Genomic DNA, 23626 nt, shown 5'->3' with positions numbered 1-23626 from the left:
GGCAGGCGCATAAAATGCGTCGCAAAATATTTAGCAAGCAAAAAAAAGCAGAAAGAGACAATTGAGTTGTAGTCCTGGAAAAGTGGAAATTCGAACGTTTCACAATTTCGGGGAAATCCCTGTCTAAAAGAGAATAAAAGCAATACCAGAGAAATATCAGTACAAAAACACACTCACACACACAATCATAAAAATGCACCTTTATGTACATTGTATGTATGACGCATTTACAGTCATGGGGTTCCGGAAAAACATTGCATTGAAAATGTTCGAATCGCGCTGTTATCAACAACTCTCCCTCTCTTTCTCTCCTCTGCCCGCTCAGCCAAGTCACAATCGCTGGTTTACTCCTTTCGAGTGTGCCTGTTAACTAACATAGCATGAGGCTGGTATTGAAGTTAGGTTCCACAAATGCTGCTGATAAAGTAGAGCAAGCCACCGATGGAGTGCAGGGCGGGGGTGGGAGCTTTAGAAGTTTGCTATTTACAAATGAATTAAAATGCCGTTTTCACGTGAAACTTCGAAGCAACACACACAAAAGGCATTTAAAGGTTATTAACGGGCTTAAAGGTGGGGAGCACAGAATAGAGAGAAGAGGCAGAGGCAGTGCACAAAGCAAACTCGAAAAAGAATGATTAATTGTCGGAATACACACACACACACACATACACTGAAAACACATGGCCCGCAGTTTTACAGCCACTGATAAATTCGATTGAAAAAGTTCAGTTGTAGTTGTTTTGCGTGCTTTTCTTCTTGAATTGCAAAAACAAAAAGTAAATGGGTAAAAAAAATTGAAGTGCACGCACCTAAATCGGAATTTCTTCGCTTATTTTTGTTGTTGTTTAACATATAGTATCACGACGAACAACCCAGCAAAGCACAAATGCTTGAAGCCGCTGCCGCGCTGCTGCTGCCGTCGCCTGGCCTGCGTCGTCGTCGTCGCTGCTGCTGCCAACGTCGCTGGTGCTGGTGTGTTGTAGTTGCTGCTGCTTCTACTGTTGTTTTTGTTGCTGCTGCTGCTGCCGCTGTCGTCGTCGCGCTCATTTAATATCACACACGTTTCATATTTTTTGCGTTTTTCATCATGTTCAATTTCATTTTGTATTCACTACGTTTTTCTTCGTACTTCTTCTTCTTCTCACGTTTTGCGCAAGTTTATTTTCTTTGCGTTTCTCTGGCGCTGTGTGACGTCAGCAGAGCAAGCAGTAAAGCACAAAAAAAAGTAAATTATTTGTTGTAGATATCACATAATTGTTGTTGTTGATGCCCCCGCGCTTGTACTGTGTTTAGCTGTCCTCAATTATTTGTTGCTGTTATTGTGTGTGCAGTTCTTTTCTTTTTTTTAATTTTTCTTTCCATCAGTTTTCACACATATTTTTTAATGCGGCGGGCGAAGCGCGCGAGCTAAACGAACTTCATGGGCCACGACGTAAACGCAAAGTGAGTGCTGGCTGAGAGTGTTGTGCTCTGCCCGATTCGCTGCCCTCTGCTGACTGAGTTGAGTGAGTGTGTCTTCGTCGTCGACGTTGTCGTAGTAGTAAATGGAGTCGCCGGCAAAACCTACAGCGGCGGCGAAAGAGCGAAAGAGAGTACGGCACACACGCAAAAAGAGAGCGCAGCGAACAGAGAAAACGTAAGCGACAACGGCTACGTAACGTTAACGCATTGTTGCGTCGCGCGACGGCAGAAACTGCGTGCTAAAGATTTCGGGTATGGTTGTTGCTTTCGTTGTTGTTATTGTTGTCATAACTTCCAACTGGAGACGAGACTCGCCGTTCGTGACGATATTTGGCTTATTTTGTTAAATAAACGTTGCACATTTACATTTATTTGCCGTGTTTAAATACAATGATTTTCAACACGCGGACGATTTTCGTTTGATACGTTTCGCGCTGTCGCTTACTTTGGTATATGTAGCTTTTCGTTTGCTCAGCAAGCAGCAACAGCAGCGACAACCACGAGCACACGGCGACGACAACAACGACGACGACGACGAGGAGAACGACGGCAACAGCGAGCGACGACAGCAACAACAAACAGACACAACCAGCAGTGCGGAGTGTGAACGAAAAACTGATTGCGGCGAATTTGGTGCCGCCAATTTGAACTGTTATGAGTGCTGCTTTTTTGTGGTGTTTATGTTAAGTCCCAGTTGACGGCGAATTCAAAGCAGAATAGCAGCTGAGAGTGAGCAGCTGAGCGAACGAAAGAGAACGAGAGCCACGCAATAACGCAAAGCAGCAGCAGCTGAGCTGAGTGGGCAAAACAACTGCTGCTTCAATGTGTGTGTTTGTGTGAGAGAGTGAGTGGAACGTATGTAGGCAGATGCTTTTGTGGCATGTGGATGCCAGACTTACACGGTGGGTAGGTGTGCGTGTATGTTCGTGAATGTGTGTGTGAGTGCTTTTGAGCCGCGCTCTCGCTCACTTGCTCAAATGCCGGCTACATAAACCAAGAGACGGAAGTGACGTGCCAAGCCAGCAAACTCTCTTCTGCCGTCGCACCCACAAATTGACTATGTACACAAATGTAGCCATATGCACACTCTTTTTATATAAATACATACATACATATGTATTTATTTACTTATTATTTTTTGTCTTTGCTTTGCACCGTCTTTGTAACGTGCGCTCTACGCATGTTGCTTCGTTTGTGTAATGTTGCAAGCAACAATGTTGCCAACAACTAGAGAAGTTTTGCGCTTAAAGTGTTCTACTTTAGTTCTACACAAATAATAACATCAAGCAAGAATTCTGCAAAAATATTTAATTAACCTCGTTTTATAAAAAGGTTCCAATTTTGGAACTGCTGTTGCTACCAAAAAGGCTGCTGTCGCTGTTACTTTTTCGGTTACTTTTTGAATCACAAGTTCAATGAACTAGACAAACACATCTGCTCAAATACATACATATGTACATTTATTCTTTTCTACATTTGCATGTACCGATCGCTAACTGGGGTACACTCTCACACTCACACACATTCGCATGTACTATCTCTATGGCCATACAAAATCAAGCAAATTATGGTAAATACGCCACAACAAAACTCACGCCCAAGACGATGAGCCGATGTTTCTACTTCACTTTCCATTTTGTTTTGCCGGCAGTGGGAGCGTGATGGCATGCGAGATGAACAGACAGACGTATGTACACTCTCTCTCACTCTCTCGCTCATACGCACTTCCAGTTAATTAAAAGTATTTATGACACTGCAGACACACACACACACACACACACACACACACACAGACTGCCGTCTTAAGTACAAAAGTCCACAAGGATCGTGGGAAGTTCGAAGCGCAGACGATCGCAAAACGAGCTCAACAAAAATAATATGTGCTTCATGCGTTTGTGGTATCTATGAGCAAAATACAAACAAAAAATTACAAATAAAAATAAAATCACGCAAAAAAGGCATGCATAGAGAAGTTTAGGGGGGAGAGAAGATGTTTCGCCCTAAGGGTGACTTAACTGCGTCGAGTCGAGGCTTATGTGAAAAAAGGAAAGGCAAAAAAAAATAATAATAAGATGCTATCTTCTCAGCCAGTCACAAATTTGGGTGTCGGTGATGTTGCAAAAAAGAAGTAGAAAAAAATAAAGGATAACAGACACATCTTAAAGCTCTGCCTGGCTCTGAGGGGTCATGAGAAGCAACAGCACCAAAAAAAAAGCAAGGCTGACAAAAAAAAAAAAAAATGATGAGCATGGAAAACAAATTGAGTTAATGGAAATTGAAACTGGAAATAAAATTACTATCTACTGCTTCAAGGTACGCAAAAGAAATGCATATTGGATACAACAATTTTGGGAAAATCAAAAGTAAATACATTTTTGAAAGTCTTAAATTAAAGTTATATTTCAAAATAACAAAAAATATATACATTTTTGATCCATATTATTTTACCAAATTCGAAAATTGTTTTATTACGCACTGGTTTTCTGTTATGAAAGCTTTTCGTCTTTGACCAGAGCTTTCTCTTAGGTTATGTACCATGAGCAAAGCACATGCTAGTGTTAGGGTATCACAAGTATTTGGCAAGCCAGACAAAATGTGCCGGCAGCGCAAAAGTAACTAAAGCGCAATAAAGAAGCAGAACATCCTCATAATCATCGTCATCGTTAAGCAACCCCTTTTTAGTGGGGTGCAAAAACTCTTTTACAGCCTCTGCCATCCCCAAGGCGTGCAGCAGCAAAGCACATGGAACATGGACATGGGAAATGAATGAGAGACGACAGCCACAACGTCGACGTCGCAGACATGCCGCAGAATGCAATCAACTTGAAAACTACTTGAGAATCTGAGCGGCGGCGATATTCAAATTTGAAAATAAAAGTGAAACAAAAAAAAAACTGAAAAGAAAGAAAAAAAAGGAAAACAAAAAACGCATTGAGCATTAAAGTTTGAGAGAAGTTGCCGCCGCCGTCGTTGCCGTCTCTGTCGGCGTTGACGTTGACGTCGTCGCTGCATGTTTGACAGAATGTCAGTCACAATGTTGATTGTGTAGTTGCTTTTGTTGTAGTTGTAGTTGAAGTTGTTGTTCTTTGGTTAGGGTGGCCAGCTTTCAAGGCGTTTTTGCATGTGTTGTATGTGTGTGCAAAGACAGAATGTGGACTGTGTATGTGTGTGAAAGAGAGAAAGAGTGAGTGTTGCGTCTCTGACGACTTCCGAATGACTTGACGCAACATTTATTGAATTTGCCGAAAGCGTCGCTCTGACGTCGTCTTCGTTGTCGTCGCTTACGGCGGAATTGCTGCTGCTGTTGTTGTTGTTGCTGTTATCGCCGTGTCTCGCTGGGAAAATTGCTTTAAACAGGAACATAAATGAATATTTCGGAAGTACTAACTCCCCCTACCCCACCATTCGTCGCTGATTACACGACTCTACGCAAAACCCATTTCAGTTTCACACTAATTGCAAATTAATTTGATTTGAATGTTAATTATTTTTACAGACATCACGCTTTGACTCAAAAGGGCAGAAAACTGAGAGCAGTCGACTTTTACATTAATGTAACTCAAGTGGAGCATGGGAAGTGATACCTACAGTGTTAATATATTATGATAGACGACATAACGAAGAAGAGATGAAAGGTAAGATAGAAAAGAAATAGTGGTATGGTAAAGTAATGAAAAATTTAAATTTAAAATTGGTAGAATTTGTTGCGAAAGTTCAAGGATTAAATTGCAATCAAAGAAACGAAACTATTAAGATAACTAAAATTTTTAATTTAAAATTATAAAAGTTTTCAAAATATAATTAGAAGTAAAATCTCTGAAAGCCCAGATTGGCAATATTTAAACTTGTAGTCAAAAACAGTTTATGCAGATGAAATCTAGAATTCCAAATTCAAAACTATTTTAATAATTTGGTCATTAAAATTAGACTTTAAATAACCAAAAGTTTATATTAAATTGTTATAATTGAATTTAATGTGATAATCATTGCAGTTAATTTCAAAAATATAAAAGAACTATACTGATAATATCAAAAATGTGTAATTTAAAATTATTATAATAATTTGACAATGCGTATACAAATTAATATAACTGAAATATGATACTTTAAATGTGATATCGTAATTGCATCGTTAGTTAGCCATTGTTTCGGGCTGAAGTAGCTTCTCTTAAAAGTCAAATCATCAACTGCAGATGGCAACACTTAACCGTTGCATGTTAGATACAGATCTAGTTAATGTCCGGGATGTACGTGTGTAACATTATTCACTGTACTCGCGCTCAGTTGATTCTTGAATTTGTTTGGGGCGTAGCCCTATCATGTGCCAGTTAAAACTATATATAAAAAAAAAGGTTACCGATGCGATGCGACTCGCAATCCAAATGGGGTTAGGGTTATAATGAGCGGTCAGTAAGCAGCGTCTAACGAGTGGTCGACCTTAAAAGCACGCTGCAAGCCCGCACATGAAACCGACTACTGCGACTTCCCCGATTTGCCGACCTGTCCGCCCTAACAGTCCAACAAAAATACAACACACACACACACACAGTCAGAAAGTATGTGTACTCTATATGGTTAGACAAGCAGCCAAGTCGGCTAGCAACTGAGCGGACTTGACTTGCTTTTTCAAGACTGGAACTGAACTGAGTCTCCAACTGGCTACAAATTATTTCTCAGCTCACGTTCAATGAACTTTACTGTAAGCCATAAAACGCGAGCGATACCCCAAAAACAAAAACAACAACAAATAAGATGAAGCTAACTACAATCAGTTAATGCTTATTATTATTTAATTATTCGTTTAGAAAAAAAGTGCAAAAAAATTAAACAAGCGTGTTGGAAGATCCAACAAGAACCTGCCAACAAACTGGAAAACGATGCAATCGAGTCACTATTGCAAACACTTCAATACCCTTTACTTTAAGCCAAAGTATTTTACATGTTGAAATAAATAAAAAAATATATTCGCATAACATTTCTTAATGTTGTTTAAACAAATTTTTTTTTACTATAATATGTGAAGAGTAAAACAACCCCTTAACGCCATTCCTTGTCTACAGGGTATAAACGGCGAGTGCCAAAAGGGGAATGCAGCGAGTAAAATCTAACGAGTAACTTTAACTGTTGTTATTTATTATTTATCATTGCTGTTGTTGTTTATTTTGCATTGTTTATTTTTTTGTACTTACGCTTTGCTGGCATTGAATTTAAAATTTTGTAAGGTAATCCAAAAGTTGTAGCTTGTTTTATATTTCGTTGAATTTGGTGGCAATGAATTGCAATTGATTTATTTAGTGTTTAAAATTTTGTTTTATATTATTATTTATATTTAGACTTATGTGATTGTGAGTTTAGAGCTCTTAAATATTATATTAGGTGAATAAATAATTGATAAAAATGCGTTTTCTTTTTTGGTAAATCAATAAAAATGGTTTTACATAAATTTAGAACAAGTTAAACGTAAAGAACACTTAGCATATATGAGAAATTTGTTCAACAGTTTCAAAAAAGTAATAAAAGATGAAGAATAGCCAAAAATGTGTATGAATATAACAATTAGAATTAGAAAATATTTAAAAAAATTTTTATTTTTCATAAAAACTTATTGCATTTTCGAAATTTTGGAATCGTTTTCAAAATTAATATTAGAATAAATTTAAAATGACTTAAGCATTTTTAGCACTGAGTTTTAGTTTAGTTTATGATCATTTTAATGATTATGATTATTTTTATTGTTTTGTTTGTATTTTATTTGTAGTATTCCTTGTGTGTGTGTGTTTCAGACTGCATTGGTATTTGTTAGCATCGTTTGTGGTGTGTGTGTTATTTGTGTTCAACATTTGCTTTGCACTTTGCAAGTAATTTTCATGATGATTATTTTTTTAAATTTTGTTTAACAAAAGTTGTTTTTGTTGCAACACTTAACAAAGCGTGTGTGTTATTGATAATAAAACTTTAACAGAAATAACGACAACGGTAACGATAACACGTCATGATCAACAACGGAACGAAACGGATCGGATCGCCGCCTCTCTGGAGATTCACTTCCACTTTCTGCAGCGTTCGTTTTGTAAATGTTGCGTAGTTCTGGCCGCCGACAGAGTTGAAGTCAAGGCAGACAGCACACAAACACACACACACACTTGCACACAGTTCGAGTGTAGAGGAAGCAGAACAGGAATGCAATTGCAGGGCAACAAGAGCAACAACAACAACGCCAGCGCCAGCAGAGATCGTGTGTGCGTGCAATGACAGACACGCGAGAGAGAGAGAGCCTTGTCAGAGAGTCAGCACAGTGAGAGAGCATCGAGAGCGTAACAGAGTAACGGAGCGTCGTACAAAAGGAATGCAGTCGCAGTCAGAGCAAGGCGACAAGCAAAACAACAATAAGGGAGGATAATGCAGCGATCATGCGTGCACTCGCTCTCTCTCTCTATTGCTCTCTACCATTGTGGCCCACCCAACAACAAGCGCAGGGTTGTATGTTATGCGCGGATAATAAACTTTCGAAATGACAGAGAAACCGACTCGACAAAAAAAGAGCTTTTTGCGCCCCAAAAGCTATCTGATGACCTGCGGAAACGCAACGTAGGGTAAAAGCAGATGGGTCTGTTACAAAACGACGACAGGTGCTAAGTGGCACATTGGTCCAACTAGTTCTTTACCTAGGCGGTGGTCGGTCAGTCAGTCATTGAACCCTGTGTGCCCACAATTAGCACCCAGCAACAAAGACATCATCGAGCAGCAGCTGAATTCCCAACATGCAAAGCAAATCTAAGCGGAAATCACAAAAAAAACAATCGGCATAGCAATAATAACAGAGCACACAGGATACAATAAAAGAGTCTGCTGCAGATGCCAAAATTACAGAGTGAAATCAAAATCCAAAATCAACTGCAAATCCAATCCATAAGCAATTTGCTTTGGCCAAATTTTAGCGGACGCGCCAAAAATTAATCAGCAAAATAAGTCGAAATTCGAATTTGCAAAGCGGATATGAAACAGGAGATGAATTGCCGCCCCAGACAGACAGTCAGACATCAAGTATATGTATATAGTGTTGAGAACATATTGGGAACTGTACCCCCAAGCGAATTGTATCCTGCCCCGAGTTGTACAGACTGCACCACAAGTTGCATCGATAGAGGTTTGAGGGTTCGATGCGGTGTTTGAGCAGCTCAACCCAGGACTCTTTCTGTGCAACTCGAACTTCGACTCGAACCCGAACCCGAACCTGAAAAAGACCCATTGCAATGGCTGGACGACAAACTGACAGGCTGACTCGGCTTTGGGTTTGTCCGTCTGAACTGTCGTCGACGTCTGATGTATTACTCGGCGTGTAATTCCGGAATCGAAATATCAACAAGCATAGTTTGGTTTGCAGCTGTCGTTTTGTTATTGCTGCTGCATGAGACTCTTGTGCCTCAACAACAACAATACACACACACAACAAAAAAACGTCGTAGCACATGCCAAATTGGGTTGGGGGAGGGGCGCATGCAGAGGGGTAACCATTGAAATTTCTGTTTTGTTACGCCTTAGAAGGTTCGTTGGACTCTACCGAGGTCTTAAACTGATAAGGAATTTCTGAAGCATTTTGTTAGGGGAGAAATATGAATTTCTAGACATTTCTAAACTTTTCATTCTTCTCCAAGTTCCAATTTCCTTAAGTTTTCTAATGTCCAGTAGAAATTTGTTTGAGTTCGATTTACTTCTTAAGTTTTATATCTCGAAGTTGCATTTTGGCTTTGCCAATAAACTTTTTTCTTCGTCTTAAACTCCTGGAGGTCTGCCCATGCTAAGGAGCTTCAAAACTACAACCAAAAGATAGCGCCATATGTGGCTGCGAAAGAGCTTGTGATCTTATCGTATTTATAGAATGGAATAGGAATTTCCCAGGTTCCTAGTCAAACTATCTTTAAATGTGCAAGGAATTTTGTAAAAAAAAAAAAAAAATCTAGAACTTTCAGAAGTGGTTAAGTTGTTAATAAATTGTCGTGGATTTTATATCGAATGAATGTGACTTGAAATTTTATTGGGAGAGAGTAGTGTGTGGCAAAAGAAGAGTGGGTTTTGCGTATGGCTCCCCAACTGGACCAACTATCTATCCGACCAACTTGCACACTGTCTGCATGTGCGCCTAAGGCTGGGCACCGGGTGCTCATTAAATCTCTCGACTACCTGGTCGATGCCTTTGGCCTGGCTTACCGGTTTTCAAATTTGGGATATGTGCTCACGTTTTTCAGCTATTTTAAGTAACAATAACGAGAGAGTGAAAGACTGAGAGGAAAACACTGTGAGAGACAGAGGAGGCGAGCGAGTCAGAGTGTGAGAGAGAGTATGAGTATGAGGCAACTACAAAAGCTGTGCTGGGACAGGCCACAAAAACAAGAAGAACCTTCGAAATATAAACAGCAAACACAGAGCAGGGCCACGGGACAGAGCGACAGAGAGAGCTCTACAAAATCTGAGTGAGTGAGGGAGCGAACGAGAGAGAAAGATAGAGGGCCAAGTACGAGAGTACATTCATAAGATATTTTATACACAGGGCCGCGAGGTTCAACTTCTGCTTGAGCCACAGAGCTACAGCTACAGCAACAGCTTCAGGTTTGGGTTCAGGTTCAGGTCCATAGGTAGAGCAACTCGTCTGCCTAACCTCCTCCTCCTTCTGGTCTTCTTCGTCTGTACGTAAAGAGCGTTCGTTGCGCTTTTGTTTTTCCATTCACGAAATTCCTGGAAATTTGTAGATCAGTAAATCTCAGCTTGGGTTGCTTTGCCGCTGTCGCCGCTGCTGTTGCTGCTTCAGTGTCTTTCCTATGAAGGCGGTGTGCGCTCATCAGGACACTCTGCCGTGTGCAATTAGCTCAACTAAATCGAAAGCTTCACGAGCTCCACTCTAATGAGTAAAGCGTGGGAGCTTCCGAGCGGATGTGAAGATTTCATTTTGGAGATGGGGGGATTAGATGCGAAGTACAAATCAAATTAAGGCACAACACACAGCTCGGCAAACAAACTCAAACAACAAAACTGACAATCAAACCGAACGGACGACTAACAGATGTCCCAAATGCGGCTGAAACTAATGCCTGAGAAAAAGAACATTGAAAAGGAAAAGTGGAAAAAGAAGTAGGAAACGACAGAGACACACGAGGACGACGACGAGAGCGACGACGAGGACACACGGCCAAAGGAAACACACCTGGACGACGTGAGGCGTTGTTGCGTCTTGCGCAAAACTCTCTTAGACTCGGGAAAGAAGCACCCTTAAAAAGGAAAAACCAAAAAGTAGCAGCACCCTTCAATGGTGTATGTTATGAGCTCTGAGTGGTGCTCGCCTTCCGTGTGGCAGCCCTAGCCATCTAGACATAGTCATAGCCATAGCCCTGGCCCACGAGGCACTTCAGACGTTGCGTCCTCTGTGTTTCAGTTTGAAAGTGGAACGAACTCAGCACTGAGCACCGAGCACTGAGACACCATACAAAAAATCCACAAATGTCGCCAGCTAAGGCAATTTACATACCCTGTAAGTCGGCAATCAAATGGGTATATCTCAAAGCTGTGTAATGAACAGCAAAAGTAATTACTATGTAAATTCATATATCTAATGACTCTTTGAGCACAGCTCATAAGAGCATTACGCATTTATAACTCTCCCTTGGTCATTTGAATTTTATTACAATTAATTCAAATAATTACCTCTGCTTATCCTGAAGATTTCATCATTATCGATAAACAACAAATAATAAAATAATGAACAATAGCTTTACATATTTACGACTCCCTGTTCTTGTTTCCAAAATTTCATTGCAATCAAATTGAAATAATCTCCTCATTCTATCCTAAAGATTTCATGACAATCGCTCGATAAACATCAAATTTATATCTGCATAGGGTACACAGGGTATCTGCAGGTCGACACGCATCATTTGCATAGCTAGTTACCCAATGAGATATTACGTTGCCTGTTGTCCCGTTTATAATTGTTGCAAAAATGCAACAGCAGCTACGTTTTTAAGGGTGCAACGTGATGGTTGCCCGCCAGGGATCAATCTCCCTCTCTCTCTTTCTCACTGTTACTTGCATACTCCCTCTCCTGCTCGCATTGTTCTAGTGTTAGAATTGGGCTGCTGCTGCTGTTGTTGTTGTTGTTGTTGCTGCTGTTACTGTGCGTTGGGTTTCCTGCAATTCAACAGGAAATGGAAGTGGTTTTTTGTTGCAGAAATTGTAATGGGAACGACGCTCGCTGCCTGCTCCGTTGATGAAGTGGAGCGCGTCACAGTGGGACGGACACACGTTAAGGAGGCTGATGAATTAGGTCGCCACGTTGTTGCTTAGCAATAGAGCCAGACATCTCTTTCCCTACTTTGCGCATAGCTTTAGTTGTTTCAGTTTTTGGGATTCCTGCTAATTTATGGCATAAGCCTCTAAAGTGGGTTGAAACGCAATTCGGAAATGGTTTTCCTGCGTGTCCTTAATACCATACAACACTCCCTTTTTTTCTTCTACAACGAGGCAATTTATCAAATCCTGAACCTTTCTTCGTCAAAATCATGAGATTAAACTGTAGATGCTGCATTTTGAGTGAGGAAGTAGGGATTTATTTAAACACGAAATGCTCTTTAATAAAATTACAGAAATTTCTGCAAATAGTTATTATTTTGTGCAACTAACGGTGTTTAATTTGATCTTGATTGTTTTATGAAATATTATTTAAGACTAAAATTTTTGCTCAAGAATAAAGTTTCTTAATTTTTTTCCTATTGGTAGTTAAGCTTTCAAAGCCCAGACCCATTTTTAAATTTTCCTTTATTTAGTTTCAGCCTACAGTAATGCTTTAAAATTTTTTTATGAGGATTATGAATCTTGACTATTTTTATTTTTACAATTTTTTATTATTTTGTGGAGAAAATAAATAAATTCTCAATAACAAGCAACAGTTCTCAAATTACAAAAATCATTAAATACCTCATTAAGACTCTTAACACTGAGCACTTGCTTGTAAGGTTTGCCCCACTGTGCTGCAGTTAGGCCCAAGCTCAAGCGAGGTCCGCACGCAGAATGCCACAAGAGTTGAGAGCCCAAAGTCCAATGCAAGCATTGACATGTGCCAAATGTCGGCGATGGTGACGACGACAGCAAAAGCGACAACGACAGCGTTTGCCCCTCCGGCAAGGGTGACCATCGTTGCCCGTTGCAAGAGGGCTGCCACTGAGCTAATAATTAAAGTAAAGCAACAGCAGCAGCAACCCCTAAGCGGGGGATTCGAACAGCGCATTCAAAATAGGGTGAACACCATTTTTTTTGCAAAAGCCTTCGGTGAATTGTAAAAAACGAGAACGCTTTGTAAATTAGAGCAGAGGGGCAGGCGAAACGCACCCTGGCTGAGGGGTGCCGAGGGGTGAGAGGAGTTGGCTGAGGGTTGTCGCTATTACAACTAATCAATTGTTGTTGCAGCAACAGCAGAAGTGCTATGGAATGTGGAAATTAAGAAAACAGCTGGCGTTTCTCGAATTGCCTATAGCATCTTCCAAGATCGAATCGAATCCTTGACGCGCGTGTCAAGAAATGGAAGAGATTATGCCTAGGGTCTGGCTTAGGTTTCAGAGTGTAAGGAGATAAGGTGATATTTAGTCGCCTCCTCCCTACTTCCCGACCTCCCTCAATTGAAGAGTAGATGCAATTACATGCGTGAGATTTCGTGATTCGAATCGCAAAACGAGCGAAACGGAGCGGGTTAAAAGGGGCGTCGGGTTCGTTAGCCCAGAGGTTACCATCAGGTAGCATCCGGAAAAGCGTTAAACCTTTTCTGTTTTTTGCCCACGACACGCGAGCTGCGCTACATCCTCCTTCCCTCCTCCTCGCCTAATGCATTTTCATTTTTTCTTGTGTGTGTGAAAATCAGCAGAGCATGTCAAATCCGTAGCCGAAGAGTTGCGCCCTCCGTTCTCTGTCCTCTCGTGGGATTAATTAGCATTTGGTTTAGGAATTCTTAAATTTGGGTCACCCCACATAATTTATGTATGTTCGCATTTGAAAACGGATTTCGGATTTTGTTAAATTCGTATGCGGATCGGCGGTATGTCAAGTTAATGTCAAAGCAAATTGCAACAGGGAAAATACTGTGCCTCGAGTTTACAACACGTTCAACATTCAAATTGATTTGTAAACTCTACTTTCAACTGCTGATGATATTTAAATATGGGATAAATCCGTTGACACAACCCGTTTTCCATACCCTAGGGCAACAAGAAAAGGGTATTACAAGGCTGTGATGTAGGCAGGATGCAAGGATTATGGAGTTTAAAATAAAATTCAGTAAATTTGCCAGAGATTAATAATAGAACTTAGCTGGTGAAGAAATTTGAGAATGGACTGCTAATATACCCTATATATTTTAATTTATAATTCTAATTTGATTTTTAAACTATTTCGTCCTTGTCATAGCTCCCAATTTTTAGTAATAGTATTTTACAGGGAATCGTCGCGTCTGTCTTCCTCGCTCGCTCGCTTTCTTTTTGAGAATGGACTTCTAATATACCCTATATATTTATTTTTCTAATTATACGTACATAATATGCTTAGGAATTTAAATTTTAATTATTTCCCCCTTTGTCGTAGTTCCCAATTTTTCAAATTAGTATTCTAGAGGGTATCATCGCGTCTGTCTGCTTCGCTCGCTCTCTTTCTCACCTTCAACTTTAGAGCCAGCTTGTTGCCGTGTGACATTTGCTATTCAAACAACAAAATTCCTGGCCTGGTCCTGGCCATTTGTGGACTGACAAGTTATCTTTGATGTACTCCGAGAGTTCATTTGTATGGGATCTAAGCTGAACTGATATTGTTTGTTTTGTTGTAGTTTGTATTTTATAGTTTGTCGTTGTAGTTGCAGTTCCTGTCAACTTGTCCACGGTTCAGTAGACTGTCAAGCGGCTGTCGAAGGGTGAATAACACCTCAGGTTTGGGTAGAGGTTCAGGTCCAAAGGGAAAGAAACAAGGGCTCAACCTCAACCTCAAGCTAAAAGCTAATGTCCATAACCAGAACCAGAATAATTATGTATGCGTATGTTTGCAAGTCAGTTTATGGAAATAAACTCAATTGCCAAGTGGTTTTTCACTTCATTTATCAGGCTAATATATGGAAAATCCTTTTGTAGATTTGAAAAAAAACTTACCAGCAGTTTAATATAAGTAAAAGCATGCAATCTGTAAAGAAAATAAGCAAAAGTATTATTACTAAGATTTGCGATTAACATAAAGTAGCAGACGATCGATCTACGAAGAGCTAAAGAATTCTCGACTTGTTATTGTAGATTTCTAGGACAAACAGCTCGTTAGGGGCACAAGAAGTTTTCATTGCAAACTTCATTGAAATTCAAGTGCGTTTTGCAGCCTAAATCAACAACAACAACAACAACAAAATTCGTAGGTTGATGGGAAGATTTTTTTGTAGAGCAGAACAGAATATATAAGAAGGTAACACACAACCAACAAAGTTGTCAAATCAAACCAAAAAGAAGGTAAGAGCCTGAGGATACTCTTCGCCAACAATGTTTGGTGTTAAAAATATGAGAGGCATTTATAAGTTGTTGTTGGTGTGTTTTTTTTTAGCTCTTTTTTGCTGGACGATGAAGACGGCGTGCTTAGATCCGTGAGGAGCTTGAAGCGGGGGTCCAAAAGTAATACCCAGTCATGGACCTGACTGGGTTGGGTATTTTAAAAACGCCAGCGATTTATGCGTCTGTCAGAGTCAGAGTCAGAATCAGCATCAGAGTCGAGTTCAGTTGAGTTGCGTTGAAACCTGATTTGATGACGGCGCAAGAGTTTAAAGGGCTTGCGTAGGTAGAAAGACAGAGAAAGATAGAGAGAGGAAGAGGGAGAGAGAGTAAGTCTCAGACTTCAGACAGCGAGTCCAAGTCCAACAAGACTCGGAGACGACGCTGTGTGAAGTCGCCAGACTTTACTGAAATTCCTGGACAAAGTGCCTCGGCAATAGAAGGAGGAGAAACTGAAGCTGAAGTTGATGCAGGAGCACCATCAGCAGCAGCAGCAGCAGGAGTTGTGAGCTGGAGCTGTTGCGTCTGAGTTGCAGCATTCCACCAATGCTGACTGCTGCCACATGTTGCACACACTGTGAGAATGAATTTAATTAAAGAAAATTTTTCCAACATTTGCAAATCCAGATCCAGACCAATGCAGCGCCATCACACATACATAAAACATACTCGACTAGTTCAAAGTCTAGTACTTTGTCTGCACAGTGATTCCAAATCGCACACATTTCAATAATCGATCAATTCGCCGCGATTATTGAGAAACTCGACAACGTGATCAGACATTAAAGTTTGCCATTAAATTGAATAACTTTCGACTCTCGTAATTTTGCATGTAATTGACGGTTAAGAAAAACACAAAAAATAATTGACCACACAAAAAAAAAAGAAAAAAGAAGTTATCATAAGTGAGTTTAATCATTGGGGAAAGTTGCTGAACAAGTTTGTCACGAGCCTAACTCGTTGAATCTCTTAATTTCCTGGCTTTGATGGCCTACGATTAAGCTGGCTATCACAAGTTTTGAATGAAGATCTATTGCGGGTCTTGAAGTTGCTTAATTCATCTAATCAATCAAAACACCTAACTACATTCCGTCACTTCTGTAAATTATTTTGTAAGTGTTAATTTGGGAACTCGCAACTGTTAAAGTTTTCCTTTCAGTTTTCAAATATGGGCTATCTGTTAATCATAGAATTAAACTCCACTTATCTACAAATTTAATTTTAATTTTAACAATAAATTTTGAATGTTTTAGAATTAAGCATTAAAGATAATACTATACAAATTATTTAAGAGAAGCGGCTTATTGAAAAATCATAAAAAAAACTTAAAATATTTTGGAGTAAGTAAATTTAGTTCATCATAGTTTCAACCTTTTCTTTTGGTAAACAATCCAATGTAAAGCTCCTCAGCTCAGTTTGTTTTTTCATCATAAAGCAAATTTCTTTCGACCATCTCTTGGTGCGCGTATACAAGTCAGTGGAAATGATGACATGATGCATTTAATTTAATTTGATTGTTCCATATACATTTGTGGCTGCATCTTGTGCACTGTGCATCTGCGGCAACTTTAGCAGGCAGCAATGAACAATGCCAATTAAATCACATTTCAGTGGCACATTAAAATGCAATAAATATATTTCTGTGTGCGTGTTTTTTCTGAGTGTGTGTGTGTGTAAGCGCAGCGGCTGCCATTGGAGCGTTAAAAATATTTCATGCTCAGCGCAGACGACGATGACGACGTATTGCTCCCCAGACCGCCTTGTTGCCACACACTTCCCACACAGAGGAGTCGTTGGTGTTGCAAGCGGCGGTGGCAGCGGCGGTGGCAATAGTCGAGTCGGTGTTGTGTCCTTTTGCGCATGCTCCAAAAACTACGCGTAGATGTTGAATGTCCGATAAAAGCAGCCACCAATGGCAGCTCAGCAGCTCTACGGCTTCCCGAAAAACTAAAACTACCAGACGGACAGATCTGTGGGGAAGGGGGAGGTGGAAAGTGGTGCATGCAATGTCCACTGCAACTGCATCTCTGAATGCAACTCCGAGTCCATGCTGGAGCATCGCATATTTACCGCTCTCATTGCATTTTCAGCATAATTTGGCGTAATTTTAGTACAGCGGCATCTGACATTGTTTCGGTATTGGATTCGACTTTTGAAAGGGTCTCACTCTGCGTCTCTGTTATTGTGTGTGTGTGTGTGTGGTGTCCACTTGCAACATTTTTGCTGCGAGTTGCGCCATTGCCATTCGATGATGAGGCTGCGAGATTGGTAGGAGAGCGTGAAACTCGTGATATCGAGCTGGCCACGAATTATGCTGCGGAATATTGAACAGTCTCAAGGTTGTCCTTGTCATCCCCCCCTCGTACTTCCTCTACCTGATTCACTCCCTACACCCCCTCCTTGCAGCCAGGTGACTCCAACTGCGTGACTGGAAGAGGAACAGAGACTCAGGCGACGGCTTTTGTTTTATGTCTTGCCAGTTTCGCAATAAACAACAACACGGGCAAGAAGAAGAAGAAGAAGAAGTCGAAGAACGACAACTGTTGCAAGTGTAGGTGAGACAAATGGCATGAGTATCTGTAAAAAGTAAGTCTCGACACATGTAAAGCGATACGCTCCCAATGCTTCCGATTATCCATCAGACTAGCTGCAATATTGCCACACGAAAATTAATTTCACGTGATCCATTCTCGCAAATTGATTTCCTTTTTATTGTTCGTGTAATCCGCTGATATATGTGGCAATGATGAACAATCTACCATATTTATTAGTTATCAATAAGTTAAGACAAATCAGTAACTAATAAATACTAAATATTTTGATAAGTTGGTAATAAAATATTAAACTTTTCGTGAAGAATTATTTTAAGCACAAAATGTGTATAAATTAAATAATTTAACATACAATTGTAAAACCACAGACAAAAGTTTAAATTTCTTGTTGATTTATGACCGCAAAATAATATAATGCGATAGTAAATTATAAACTTCTTGTTGAATAAATAGAATAAAAATACATTACTTCGTCAAGATTCAACAAAATTTCTACAATTTCTAAAGTTTAGATAATAAAATACTTTTGCAATACTATAACAATTTAGAAACTAAAGTTCAGCTTACAAGCTATAGTTTTAGGAGAATTATTATTTACTATGTTGCAACAAATTTAAAATGAATTTATCAATGAGATCTCTTCGTTCAAATGTTCAACCTACTTTTTGTTGTATATATACAATTTACTCCATTAGAATCTGAATTTTAGTTTAAAAACTAAATTTTTAATGGTATCACTACAATAACAATCGTAACAAGTTTCTTGAATTGGAATGCACCTGCTTTCTTCCCTCCACCTTGTTGACAATTGCATACTTTAAGAAGAAGCTTTCGAAAGCACATTTTTGTGATCAACTTTCCAGCTTAACTGTGGCTCGCGTCCTGACCACCAAAGCCGTGTCCAGTTACAGAAGTGGCAAAAGGGGAAGGGTGCAAAAGCATAAGCCAGAGGGAGACAACAAGAAGAAAAAAAAAGAGAAAAAGTAGAAGTAAACCGCAAATGAAATATTTCAGGCATTGCAAATGAAATAAATGAAGTTAAGCCAATTTGAGGTTAAGCCCCAAAGAAGGAATTCATTATTTTTGCACCAACAAACAAAATTAAAGTGAACAAGAGGAAGAAGAAGAGCACACCAGACGACGGCGACGACGACGACGATGCACAAAGCGGAGGACAAAGACGCGTGTCTTGCGTGTCCTGGGCCTAAAAGTGGAATTTGTGGAACCACAGAAATGCGACAAATGCAACAATAGCTGTAAAGCGAGTCAGCCAAGAATAAAAAGCAGAAGCAGGAGACGAAGAAGAGGTAACACATGGGGAAGAGAAACCGCAATAAACTAGTGTGTGGAACAGATAAGATGCAAGAATGCAAAAAGATAAGCCGACGCAAGAATGAAAAAAATAAAACAAAACACAGAGTGTTTGTTGACCACAAAGGGGCGGGGTGAGCTTACTGCGTGGGAAGTTAGTTTTATTTTGGGGAGACTTATTTCTTTTGGGTGCGGTTTCAGTTACTTGGGGCATTATCTATGGTTCTTATATAATTCGATAATGTAGCCGGCAAATGCAATTTTCTAAATATATAACAAGTATGTACTATATGTGTGTTAGTGTGTGTGTGTGTGAATATAATAAAGAGCCAAGCAGCAGCAAAGCAATCTAGCAAAAAGTTCACTCGATAACAGCAGCAGAAAAGCTCGTAGACAACGCCAACGTCGCGACGTCGCTGCCCGCGTCGCAGTCACCGTTGTCGCGCTGTCGTCGGGCAACTCCAAAAGGTCCAACACCGAAACGTAAACAACAACCAATAAGGAAAAGAGCGAAACGAGAAGGAACAGCAGGAGCAGCAACAAAAACATCAGCAGAAGAGGAAGAAGTAGCACAAGGAGGGAATGCAGCCAACGGCGGCGGCTACATGAAAAAATAAAAACATCAACCGAAAGCAGCAAACATAGTCCAATACACTGAAGTCGAATTGCGCATACGCTTATTGCGATAATAGTTGTGTGAACGTGTTTGTGTGTGAAGCTTTGCTCTGACTAACGCGCACTAATACATGCACATTTACATACTACATATTTATATATTTTATGTCAAGATAAGCATGGCTATTACATTTTCTAAGAAAATCAAACAAACTCCAACGTTTTTTCCCTTCCGTATTCCAGTTGCGAATACAATAAGCAGCTGCCAATTATCGGTTAAATTTGAATATTCATTAGGCGGCGTTGCCATACTAATGCATAAGCGTTGCCATTTTTTTCCACCAAGTTTCGTCGGGTTTCATGGATCACACTTAAAAGCTTCGCTTGCGATGGCAAAACAAGATGCATGCCAAAATGGAAATAACCCTTCGTTGTCTTGAATATAGCAAAAATTATGCGCCGTTTGCAGGAGGCTGTCCCATGATGTTTCTGCTGTTGTTGTTGTTGTTGTTGTTTTTGGTGTAACCGAAGTGCTGCTTGATGGATGCAAGAAGCACAAAGAGAGAAAGAGAGGGGCGTTGGTAAGATGCGAGTCTGGGATTTTAACTTGGCGCTGCGCTGCGCTGCGTTGAGACGACGACTGCAAGCAGAATTCAGAATTCCATTGAAATCGTTTGAAAATTGAGCCCAGCATTGCGTTGCCTTGGTCTGGGCCTAAGATCTGGGATCTGGAGCTGTTTGGGGGTTGGGGGTGGGGAATAGTCGGGCGTCGTCTACCGTCTCGCAATAAATATACGCCGAGAGTTTTGCTTGCGGCACCACATGAAGCATAGAGGGGATGGAAGAGAAGGAGCCGACTGATGATGACTCTTGGCTTGGTGCAGCCTTAAACTCTTGTTGTTGTAATTGTTGGTACATTGTACACATACTCGTAAAATGTGTAAAAATAACAAAGCAAATGAATTGCAGTTTAGCAATAAAGCAAAAAGGGAAACGGATGCGCGTTACGAGCTTTGCGCAAAAGAGGCTGCTTGCTGGCCACAGGACCGAGAACGCTGTCTGTGTCTGCTGCACCCGCATAATAAACCAGAGCTCACACACACACGCATGCATACAAGTGCAATAAAGTGTCAGAGTTTGTGTAGAAAACTGCAGCCACAAAACTTTTTGCATGTAATTGTCAGACAAACGCAGACGATGTCGACGACGATGCGACAATAGAGCACACAAGAGAGGAGGCGGAGGAAGGAAAGAGCAACCTCGTCAACTACATACGAACTACAACAAAGTTGTCTCCCCCCCCCCACCACATCACTCACTAAAATTGCAAGTGCAAAACAGCAGTGAGAGAGAATGCAAGCGAACGAGCGCACGTGAGAGGGAGACGGAGAGAGAGTGAGAGCAACGAGTAACGACGAGCCGGCATATGAAACGTCGGCTCCAAAACAACAACGAAAATATCCGGCAAGTGCCAAAGCTGAGCAAGCGCCACACACAGACACTAGCAGCAACACCAATACACGTGCAAATGGATGCAGCGACTGCGCTGTCGCTGAGAATGAAGCGCGACGCACAAAAACAAGCCGCAAAAAAATCAGGCACGTCTCATACACTCTCACACAAACACAAAAAAGAGAGCGAAGCTCTGTCTGCTCTTTCGCTCTTTCATTCTGTCTGTGCACTCTGCGTGTGGGTTATGTGTTTGTGTGTGGAAGTGAAGCTTAACAGCCAGCATCGACGTCGACGTCGACGACGTTGGCCGACGCTGCAAAATTTCATGAATGGAATTTGTAAATTTTCTTTTCATTTGCAACGTTGCGCTGTGGTTGCTGTTGTTGTAGCGCTAATCATGTGCAGCACAACGAAAGAGAGAGAGGAAGAGAGACAGACCCAAGCATGTGGGGCAGACGATGGGCACAACAACAACAACAACAATCTGGATGTCTGAAACGGGTTTTGTGGCTTTCGCATATATACACGGTTATTTGTTGCATTTTTCGCTCCACCCTCACTCCACACCCCCTTAACAGTTCAGCTGCACGGAGAGAATAGAGCAATGATAAGAGGCAACAAAGCACTTTCAGCATTTTCACTCAGATAGAGATAGCAACAGTGCTAGAAAAACTAATGTGATTTTAATTGTCGTAGAACGGTCCCCCCCTTGGGTACAAATAGTGGCTAATTATAGGCTGTGCCAACATTTGGTCAAAAGTGATTTGTGCAGCAAAAAGCGAACAAAGGAGAAGGTCTGAGAGGAGCTCAACATTTGTTTGCATTTGTCAAATTCTGGGAATTGGTATTTAAAAAGTGTTAAAAAGCCTTAAGGGAAGAACGAGGACAAACCCCACAGCAGCGGCAGCATTGCAATGGAATTTCATTACATTTCGAGACTTTTAGCAATTAAATGGGAGAGAGAGAGAGACACTTAAATACACACACACGCACGCCTAAAGCTTGCTGTGCACGTAGATGCAGGCAATGCGACAACAGAAAACAACAACCACAACTACTTACATACTCTTTAAAGCACCATTTTGCTAATTTCGTCGCTTAACAGTTTTCGTTGGCTGCTGTTAATTAACAGCACACAAATCGAACGTTACTTATTATTCGATGCACGCAACCTAACAGCAAGAGATGTTTAACAGTAACATTTGCAAAACACTTCAGTTGTTTATTCAGTGACATATCTTTTTATGCAAACATATTATACAAATTAAAGTATTTACATAATTCCCTCATTTGCAGTTATTCGTAGCATACTTTTTGGAGTCCGCACACAATGCTTTTTAAAGTTCAGTTCTAACCTCAAATCGTAAACAACATGTCGTGCTTAGTGTAAAGTCTAACATAACCACATGGCTGGAAAGAGCATGTGCAATAACAACTGAAGCACTCGGAGCAGTAAAAATAGTCGATTGGCTTTGAAATTTGCGTTGCCGACGACGAAGACGAAGACGACGGCGTCAGTGTTGATGATGGGTTAAAGGATATTAACAGAGAATGTTATATATATGTTTGTATCTGTGAGGCCTTAATCTAATCAAGCAATGCGAAACGTGTGTCGACTCAAAGACGAGGGCTATAAAACAGTAACCGAAGCAGCAACAGGCAATAAATTGCCAAGGCGAACAAGTGTGGGCCAAGAAAAGCAACAACAAAAGCAAGGGGAACAAGGGTTAAGAGTCTGTGGCATATGGTGTGCGGCCATGATGGCAAAACAATTGCACATGCCTTGAAAAATAAGTTAAAGGTATATAAGTTTCGATTATATAATTGAGTAATAAACAAGTTGAATTATATTAAACAAATTAATTATCTATATCAATAGACGATTTGTTATTCTAAATTTCCTGGCTGTAATACACTGCTTAAATGCTGTTCAAAAATAACTTCAACGACTCAATAGTCAAGGGAATTCTCCAAGAGGTATCATCATGTAAGCGATTCAACTATTATTCCCCTCTTAAGTTAAAGCTGCTGTTCGATGGACAATCTATAAGCAGCTGTTATACGAAAGGTACAAATTATCAGCACGAGCGATGATATCAATGAGAGAGGGGCAATGTTTAATTAAAAAACAACAGCATGAAAAACGATGTAAAATGCCGTAAAGCAGCCAAGGACCAATGAAGAAGAAGAGGAAGAAGCAATAGCAGTAGAAGTAGGCGAAGAGGAAAAGACAATGAGCAACAGGCAGGCGAAACAGGCAAAACGGCAGCTGGTCAAAAGAAAAACTAAAGGAAAACTGGGCTGCAACCGAGCAGAGCAGGTGTTTGTACAGCATAAATTATGAGCACGTTCAAGGAGTTCTCGGATGTGCAGGATTATAAAAGATCTAAGCACACCCTGAGAGTAGGAGTGCAAGGGAGAGACACTCAGAAAGAGAGAGAGCTAGAGAGAGAGGAAAAGCAAAGCCAAAGGTTAAATAAATTGCAGCATTGTACAGTGAACACTTCTTCTCGTGTCCCATTCAAAGATGATGCAAAATGTTGTCCTCAATCTGTTCCTTTCTTCCTCCTGCGCCGCACAGCAGCTGCCGTGAAAGCAAGAAAAAAAAAGAAAAGTGAAAAGCGACTTTGCGATTTTCTCATTGAATCGAAAGAAAAGAAAGAACTCTCAATGATCATCCCA

The 23626-nt window shown here is 40.5% G+C and overlaps 1 protein-coding gene across 3 annotated transcripts in view; it reads right to left on the bottom strand.

Moving 5' to 3' along the window:
- LOC133836087 (transcription factor E2f1) overlaps positions 1-23626 on the bottom strand; it is a 40402-nt gene that overhangs the window by 10995 nt on the left and 5781 nt on the right. For 2 of the 3 annotated variants that reach the window (XM_062266391.1, XM_062266390.1), the window contains exon 2: positions 14634-14664. The gene's annotated coding sequence lies outside the window, so the exon portion shown is untranslated. Of the gene's footprint in view, positions 1-809; positions 2082-14633; positions 14665-23626 lie in introns of those variants that run through there. The other variant, XM_062266388.1, reaches the window with a different exon arrangement.

This window comes from Drosophila sulfurigaster, chromosome 2R (genome assembly GCF_023558435.1).
Source record: "Drosophila sulfurigaster albostrigata strain 15112-1811.04 chromosome 2R, ASM2355843v2, whole genome shotgun sequence".
In the NCBI taxonomy this organism is placed as follows: Eukaryota; Metazoa; Arthropoda; class Insecta; order Diptera; family Drosophilidae; genus Drosophila; species Drosophila sulfurigaster.
The sequence above is the reverse complement of the archived record's forward strand: the minus strand, read 5'-3'. Positions and strand labels throughout refer to the sequence as shown.